Consider the following 9,457-nt stretch of genomic DNA (forward strand, 5'->3'; position numbering starts at 1 on the left):
CACTTACCTGATCCTCTTATAGGTGGGCCCTAGGCCCAAAGTACCCAGTCAGGGAGAGACCACACACAGTTCTTGATTGTTATTAATTATCTTGTGTATTGTAGATGGGTTAGCAGTAATAAATAATGACAGTTCTTGAAGGCACTGCTATAAGGAGATGCAACAGTTTGTGTTTACAAAGTGTTACCAGGTTTGAACCTGTATTACTGAAGGAAAGCTTCCACTAAAGGGGTGGTAGTTTGCAGTGTGGGACAGCACTGAAATGCTGTTAGGAAGAGCTCCACATTACTATTCCGTTTACCGGACTGTTTCATTTCTGCAGTTGCCCCTCTTCTGACCCTATTAGCAGGAACCTCTCCCTGCACCAATCACTTTAGCAAGCAGGGTCTCTATAAGTACGGAAGAAGACCTGCACCTGCATACACGCTACTCCTCTGGTAAACAACTGTAGCACCCTCCAGTGTGATAGAAGTAGAATAGGTTTTGTTAGTGTAGGTAAATTGTCAGGCTTGGCTGGGAGTTGTTTTATTTTTATTTTATCTGGACTGGGTGAGCAACTCCGGGAGGGCTGGATGACTCACAGGCAGCATCTGTGAGACCTCCCCTTACTTCTAGAAACTGGTAGAAGATTTTAGAAGAATGGGAGTTGAGATGAGGAGTAGCTGCCTGGAATATTCTGAGGGCCCTGACCAATCCCCAACAGATGGGTTGGCAGGGGGAGAGCCCCTCAAATACTCTGGGTACGCCCAACTGGGGCTGTGGAGTATGGATGAAAGCTGGAGATGGAGTGTTAGGCTTTCAATGGCCCTTGCAGGTGCCCCCTAGTCTGGGGGCTGGGGGTGACCTCCGGCCTGGGCTTGGGTGTCTTCATGACACACAGAGGTGTCCTGACCAGAGGCACAGGAGCAAAGTGGAGGAGAACACTACCAGACAAATCTCCAGGGAGGAAGACAGCCAGGAGGGCTGGTGAGTGTTACAGTCAGAGGACTGAGAGGCAAGCCTGAGAGGACTGGGTGCAAGCAGTCTGGGATGGATGCAGAGTCAGTCTGGGAGGACTGAGGAGTCTTAGTCAGGAGGGCTAGTGAAAGGGGCAGCTGCAGCCAGGTGGGCTGGCAGTGCCTGAAGAGGTGGTGCTGAGATCAGTAGCCACAAGAGGACAGCTGGGCACTATCACTTTCTTTTGCTACACTACCAAAAGGGTCCAAGGTCCCTGCCTGCAAAGGGCAATCACTAATGGTCTGATTGCACTTGTCAGACCATCCATACAGTGCCAGCTGGTCCTGGCAGATGTAGTTCTACAAGCAAGATTGTACTGGAGGTAGAAGGAGAAGTGTATGTATGTAAAAATTGATCCATTTATAAAAAAAAAATGAATGGACTGAACAAAAAATGGAACGTCCATGTGAAACCAGTCTTATAAACTTTGACTTGTAAAATATCTTGTGTAGCAAGTTCTATAAAATGTTAATGAAACTGGAGCTTTAATTTTAATGTATATATGTACTGTATATAGATTGAAAAGGCAGGGATGTCTGAAATGTTACTACTGTAGTCCTACCCCCTAAGGAGCCGCTGAGTTTTCGGTTCCCCCTATTCCTGCACAGCCAAGCAACATGCATTTTCCAACTTGCATCCAAAATCAGTAACCAGTCCATGGGCTTGTTTTTGTTATTTTATTTAGGGTAAACAACTTGGATAGGCTCTAGGGGTATATGGGATGCCCAACTTGACTTGGTAGAACAACTTGGAGGACAAATCTTTCTATTTCTGTAAAAAAAACACAAAGATGGAACCTGGACTTTCTGCTCCATCTAGAGTGGTTTCTGTTTCTTAACAGATCAGTAAGGCCCCTTTCACACGTGCGGACCGTATGTCCGTATTTCATCCATCCGTTTTTGGATGAAATACGGACATACATGCATCCCTATGGGATAGCGGGTGTCAGCGGATGTACATCCGCTGACACCCGATGTTGTCCGCCTCCGCTCTCGTCCGATTCTGCGGACGGAAGAAAATCCTATTTTTCTATCCGTCTGCAGAGCGGATCGGAGGAACACGGACAGACGGTCCGTGTTCCTCCGATCCCCCATAGGGGAGAGCGGAGATCTGACAGGGCGGTCCCTGCACAGTGTGCGGGTCCCGCCCTGTCATCTGCCTGCTCAGCTGGGGAAAGCGGAGCGATCCCCGCTGAGCAGCGGATAAACACGGGGCGGATCAACACGGATCCGTCCCGTGTGAAAGGGGGCTAACACAGTCTCTGTAAGGAGTACTTGGTCCCCTTTAAATTAAAGCGGAGTTCCACCCAAAAATGGAACTTCCACTTTTCGTAATTCTCCCCCCCCCCCGGTGTCACATTTGGCACCTTTCAGGGGGGGGGGGAGTAGCAGATACCTGTCTAATCCAGGTATTTGCTCCCACTTCCGGGCATAGATAGCCGCAGTATCCGCGGATATCTACACCATGTCCGGCGCCTCCTCCGTCCCCCCCCCGCTGTCTTCTGGGAGACACACAGGTCCCAAAAGACAGCAGGGACCAGTGGGATCACGCAGCGCGACTTGCGCATGCGCAGTAGGTAACCAGGCTGTGAAGCCGCAAGGCTTCACTTCCTGATTCCCTTACTGAAAATGGTGGCGCCTCCACCCAAGAGACTCGAGGGACAGATCGGCTTCGGGTGCCAACATTGCGGGTGCCCTGGACAGGTAAGTGTCCATATTTTAAAAGTCAGCAGCTGCAGTATTTGTAGCTGCTGACTTTAAAAAAAAAAATTTGGTGGAAGTCCACTTTAACCTCTTCAGACCCAAGCTAGAAAGCGCCCATCCACCTGGCTGTCTCAAATAATATTCCAGATCAATGGATTCTGGAACAGACTTGTGTTTCAGCCCTGTCCCAGGGAGAACTGGTTGGGTATGGCAACTAGCAGCCCTCTTCCTTGTAGGCACTGGGGGTGTAGAGGTACTCACATTGTCCTTGATCTGCAGCTGTAGGTAAAACTGCTTTCAGGTCTTTTGCTAGGCTAGTTTCTTTCCTGGCTTTGCAAGCTGTCCTTCTCCAGTGGACTGCAGGCCAGTGGTGATCCCTCTTCCAGATTCCTTCTTCCAACCTCCAGCCTGAAGGCAGACCCCCCTTCCATGGGGCCCCCTCCCAGACTACACACAGCAGCACTTCAGCACTCTATATTCCACCCGACTCCCCTACTGACTAGGCTCCACAATATGTATGGGCTGATTCAGCCACCCTGCTAGGCCTCCTGGCTGGGGATTGGCCATATTCCCATAAATATTCAGATCAACACCTTCTGACCTCCGCCCACTAGCTTCTAAAAAGTCCTCCAAGCTTCTAGAACCAGGGGAAGCTACCACAAGCCTTATCTGTAGAGCCCTCCAACTTGAACTAAAAAAACCCTCGGACTCAAATCCAGGCTTCTAACACGCCTCTATCTACACTACACAACTATGTACACAAGAGGGCGCTACACTACATACTTAAATTTTTGTATGAGCAATGAAAAGCTCTCTATGCTGCAACCCTTCAGGGCTGAATCCAGCATGTTTGATCCAGGGGTGCAATAAAAAAAAAAGTCAGGGGGTGGCATACTGTCAATACACCTTTGTTTTATCATCTTCAGCTAGCTCTCTCTTTTTTCTCGCTCTAGCAGCCCCCCCCCCCCCCCCCCCACTGGCAGTGGCTGTATGTGAGTCACTGGCAGTCTGTTCATCATGGCAGTGGCAGCATAACATTGGTTGAAACTCCAGCTTTCAACCCCTTAGGTTAATTTCAGCTAAGGGCATCAACCCAGTACCTCTAACTCACTAACATGTATAAGGGGGTGTTAATTCTTACTAGTTTGGCCACTGAGTGGGTGGCACCCCCCCCTTCCCCCCCAGGATTTAAATAGTAGGTTAGGTGGCAGAGAGAAGTAATTTGGGCAGAGAGTCTAAAAAGAAAGAAATTAGACTCTGAAGCTGACAATTATAAGATGTCCCACACAGGGCCGGACTTACCATTGGGCTTGACTGGGCTCAAGCCCATGGGCCCCGCCCAATAGGGGGCCCTGCGGGCCCCAGCCGAGTGTACTCGGCTATACTCGGCTAGTTTTACTCACAGTCACGCCTAGTCCCGCCCTATGATGGACATAACACAGGGACTGGGCGTGACTGTGAGCGGAGCTAGCTGAGTACACTCGGCTATGTATGTATAGCGGCGGCGCTCGGCTCCGCTCACAATCACACCCAGTCCCCCAATTGGACCTGTGTTATGTCCATCATAGGGAGGGACTGGGCGGGACTGTGAGAGGAGCCGAGAAAAGCCGACAGGAGCGGAGATACACAGGACCGGCTCTGTGTATCTCGACGGCGCCATATTTAAACTGCAGTGACACTGACAAGTCACTGCAGTTTAACTGCAGCCTAGGCAAGGCTGCAAATGACACGTACAAGGCTACAGATGGAGGCTGCAAGGCTGCAACTGACACTGACAAGGCTGCAAGGCTGCAAATGACACTGATAAGGCTGCAAGGCTGCAAATGACATGGACAAGGCTGCAGATGGACACTGATAAGGCTGCAGATGGAGGCTGCAAGGCTGCAAATGACACTGACAAGGCTGCAAGGCTGCAAATGACACTGATAAGGCTGCAAGGCTGCAATGTCACTGGGGAAGGCTGCAAATGACACTGACAAGGCTGCAAATGACACTGGACAAGCATGCAGATGAACGCTGTGCAAGGCTGCATTGATGAGCATTTAAATGTAAGTTTTTTTCCTTAAATAGTTTTTTCCTTAAAAATCCTTAAACTCTTATCTTGAGGTTTGCTGATTGGTTATTGGCAGTTACGTGGTGCCTCATATACTGTCGTTGAGAAAACCTGTCTGCATTAGACAGTGATGTAATGGCGGACAAACGGTATCAGAGTGGCGCGCTTAAAAGAAAACTAAAGGTTTAAAGCGGGGGTCCACCTATCTATCGTTTTTTTTTTTTTTGAGTTCATTCACAAACTTTTCTTCTCAGCATTACATACTCACATATTGTGTGTAATATGTCCGCCTGTGTCAGATTTCGTCGGAGAGAATAACTTATATTATTCACTGCAGGCGGTTTCCATCTTCATTGTGGGCATTTGAAGCCCACAATCATTTATTTCCTGGATGTGGTGAATGCTGTGCTCCCAGCATTCACCGCTCGTTCCCGCACATGCTCAGTGGCATCCTGGGAAGCCTGAGACTAGCTCCCAGAAGTCTGGGAGAGGCTAGAAACACGCCTACTCCCACGGGAGGAGAACCAGGAAGTGCAAAGAAGAATAGAAAAATAAAAGGTAATTACGGCGATTTAAATTTTTTTAAACGGCATGTCAGCATCTAGGCAAGGAAGAGAATACATACAGATATTGTTCAAAATTTGGGTGGAACTCCGTTTTAAAGTAATGTATAGAAGGTAGGGCCCGAAAGTGACTCAAGCCCAGGGGCCCCCACCACCCTAAGTCCTGCCCTGGTCCCACAGCTCACAATTATGTCAATCAAAATTAAAATTAACAGCTGTGCTCCTAAACAACCCTCCTCATATAGGTCTTAAAATAAATACAAAACAAGTAATATGAAGACACACTCACGTCGAATAATCTACAGTAAAAAAATATATCTATAAAGAGATCACTAAAACGATTATATCAAAAGGTAATAATAAAACTAATTACAAATGTAGCACACTCTATTGTGCTAGTGTTTCAGTACAGGCAAATTTATTTGACTCATGGTAAGTGTGAGTCTGGAATCTGGGTAAGGGTTTATTTCAGATCAGGCTGGATGACTCACAGATTCAGGGTCTCTGGTGCCTCCCCCTAGTTCTAGGGGGTTTGGAGAAACTTCTAGAAGTTAGAGGGCGGAGGCCAGGAGGGTTGATCTGCATACTTAGGGGAACTTGGCCAATCCCCAGGCAATGGGCCTGGCAGGGTGGCTAAGCCACCCTTAAATATGGATGAGTCATGCCAGCAGGGGAGATGGAGTGCGGAGGAGACTGTTGGTGGCCTAGGAGGTCTGCTAGGTCTAGGGGAGATCGCAGCTCCAGGCTGGGCTTGGGCTGGCTCAGGGGGATACATTCAGCAGAGCGGTTTGACATGGAGTCTTTCCTGAAAAGCAGCAGGAGCAAGCAGGACAGTGTGAGTACATCAGCACACCCAGAGACATTCAAGGAGAGAGACTGCCATATGTAGCAAGCTTTTTAAAAAGGACAGCACTGTGCTTAAAGTATAACTAAACTTTTTTTTTGGTTTTGGATACAGTGGAGGTGGATTAAAACTCCTGTCAGTTTTTATTGCTGTCTGTGTCTCCATTGAGTAGAATTCATCCTCTCTATTTGTCCTGTTTACCATTGAAAGTGAGAGTAAAATAGAATCTCAAACTTTGGGTTGTCCCTAGAAAAGTAATAGAGGGGAAATCTTCCAATGGGAACACTAGTTCTGGTGACCTGGGGGTCCCCAAGGAAATACCCTAATTTGGAGGGATTTCCCTCACTGCCTGTTTGGCTATGAGACAGTGAAGGGAAATCTCCACAATGAGACACAGATGGCGGAAAAAAATCTGACAGGGGTTTTGATGCTCACTTGCTCAATCCAAAATGAAAAAAAGTTTTGCCTATAGTTCTACTTTAGCCCTTTTATTACCTTGCCCTGGGAGATCTTCAGAGCAGCCAAGAGTGCTAGTAGTGCCTGCAAGCAGTGTAGCTGGGAGCAGATCTACGCAAGGATAGGATAGGATACACTCATGCGTGCAGTTTGCCTCAAGTTGTTGTGCTATTTCAAAGAGGGGCCAAGAGTTCCTAGTCTGTAATGGGCTTTTGCTACTACATCCACTAAGGACTGTGTGTATAAACAGGAAGGAATCAGTCCAGGATCTTTTGTACAGAGGAAGGAAGTTGTCCCCTGTTGTTGTTTTTGATATAAGTTTGGCATCTCATAAATCCCTTCACCAATCCAAGTTGTTACCCCTAAGTAAACATAAAAACAAAGCCAATGGCTTTGTGTTTGAATGCCAGCGGAGAATGCATGTTGCCTGGCTGGGCAGGAGTAGGAGAGCCAGTTACCAGCAGCCTCTGCGGGAGTGGTGCTACAGAAAATGACATATTGGTAGTGAATATAGATGATATACTCTAGATTGAGCTCTAGAGACCATTCAGCACAATACTCACTCTGAATCTGGCCCCCATGGGACTTGATAAGGCCCTTTCTGCAGAGATGTAGTGTTTCCAGCAAGTGGAATTCCCCAGCTGGGGGATACCCGGGAGGCCCTGGTACCCTAGAATGGACTATACCTGGGGACAGGACAGAGAGTGCCCAACCTGAGAAAGTGTCGACAATCGCTACCAGAATTGGTAAAAAGTTTTATGCTCTGAAGTCATAGAAGTAAAGTTTTAAAAACTTTACGGACTCTATTCTTCTTGTTACTGATGGATTTTTTCTTAAACCACTACCTGGCTTGGCCAGGTAGAATGTGGGGTGAAGTGTCGGTGTGGTAATGTACTTGTGGTGTTGAATGGTACATGTAATATGCTCCCTCAGGGAGTGGGGACTAATACAGAGGAGGCCTGTTGATGGTACCTGGTATGAAACATTATGCCCATGTTATTTTGGCCCTGCATACACATTAAATCTCATTTATTTTTTTTTACACACAAACTTTGTGTGTCGGAAAATCTGATGGAAAATGTGTGATGGAGCCTACACACAGTCGGAATTTCCGAAAACAAGGTCCTATCACACATTTTCCGTCGGAAAATCCGACTGTGTATGGGGCATTAGGGTTTCTGCTTAGGCTCCTATAAATCCATCCGCTGTTTCCTGCAATGGGTGCTGCCTATGCAGGAGTCTGTCTAACTCCTCACATACTGTGGATATGCATAGAGAAAGGTCCCTAACACCGCACACCTAGCAAAGACATTAGTACAATGCCATGCAAAAGTATTCACCCCCCCTTGGCATTTTTCATGTTTTGTTGCTTCACAGCCTGGAATTAACATGGTTCATTTGAGGATTTGCATCATTTAATTTACAGAACATGTTCACAACTTTGAAGATGTTTTTTTTTTTTATTGTGAAGCAAACAACAAATAGGACAAAATAACAGAAAGAGTCAATGTGCATAACTATTCACTCCCCTAAAGTCAATACTTAGTAGAGCCACCTTTTGCGGCTATCACAGCGCAAAGTCTCTTTGGATAAGTCTCTATGAGCTTGCCACATCTTACCACTGGACTTTTGCCCATTCCTCCTGGCAAAACTGCTCCAGCTCCTTCAAGTTGGATAGTTTGCGCTTGTGAACAGCAATCTTTAAGTCTGACCACAGATTTTCTATTGGCTTGAGGTCTGGGCTTTGACTAGGCCATTCCAACACATTTACATGTTTCCCCTTAAACCACTCAAGTGTTGCTTTAACAGTGTGTTTAGGGTCATTGTCCTGCTGGAAGGTGAACCTCCGTCCTAGCCTCAAATCATACACAGAGTGGTACAGGTTTTGCTCAAGAATATCCCTGTATTTAGCACCATCCATCTTTCCCTCAACTTTGACCAGTTTCCCAGTCCCGACTGCTGAAAAACATCTCCACAGCATGATGCTGCCACCACCATGTTTCACAGTGGAGATGGTGTTCTTTGGGTGATGTGATGTTTTGGGTTTGTGCCAGACATAGCGTTTTCTTTGATGGCCAAAAAGTTAAATTTTAGTCTCATCAGACCAGAGCACCTTCCCCCATACATTTTGTGAATCTCCCACATGCCTTTTCGCAAACTCAAAACGTGCCATTTTGTTTTTTTGCTGAAAGTAATGGCTTTCTTCTGGCCAGGCATACGGCTTATTGTCGTCCTATGTACAGATAATCCAGTCTCTGCTGTGGAACTCTGCAGCTCCTCCAGGGTTACCTTAGGTCTCTGTGCTGCCTCTCTGATTAATGCCCTCCTTGCCCGGTCCGTGAGTTTTGTCCGTGTGCGGCCGTCTCTTGGCAGGTTTACTGTTGTGCCATGTTTTTTCCATTTGGTTATGATAGATTTGATGGTGCTCCTAGGGATCATCGAAGATTTGGATATTTTTTTATAACCTAACCCTGACTTGTACTTCTCAACAACATTGCCCCTTACTTGTTTGGAGAGTTCCTTGGTCTTCATGACAGTGTTTGGTTAGTGGTGCCTCTTGCTTAGGTGTTGCAGCCTCTGGGGCCTTTCAGAAAGGTGTGTATATGTATGACATATCATGTGACACTTAGATTGCACATAGATGGAGGTCATTTCACTAATTATGTGACTTCTGAAGGTAATTGGTTGCACCAGAGCTTTTTATGGGCTTCATAACAAAGGGGGTGAATACATACGCACATGCCAATTATCAGTTTTCTATTTCTGAAAAATAGTTTTATGTATATATTTTTCTAATTTAACTTCACAAACTTATGCCGCGTACACACGGTCGGACTTTTCG

Source organism: Aquarana catesbeiana, linkage group LG05 (genome assembly GCF_042186555.1).
Source record: "Aquarana catesbeiana isolate 2022-GZ linkage group LG05, ASM4218655v1, whole genome shotgun sequence".
In the NCBI taxonomy this organism is placed as follows: Eukaryota; Metazoa; Chordata; class Amphibia; order Anura; family Ranidae; genus Aquarana; species Aquarana catesbeiana.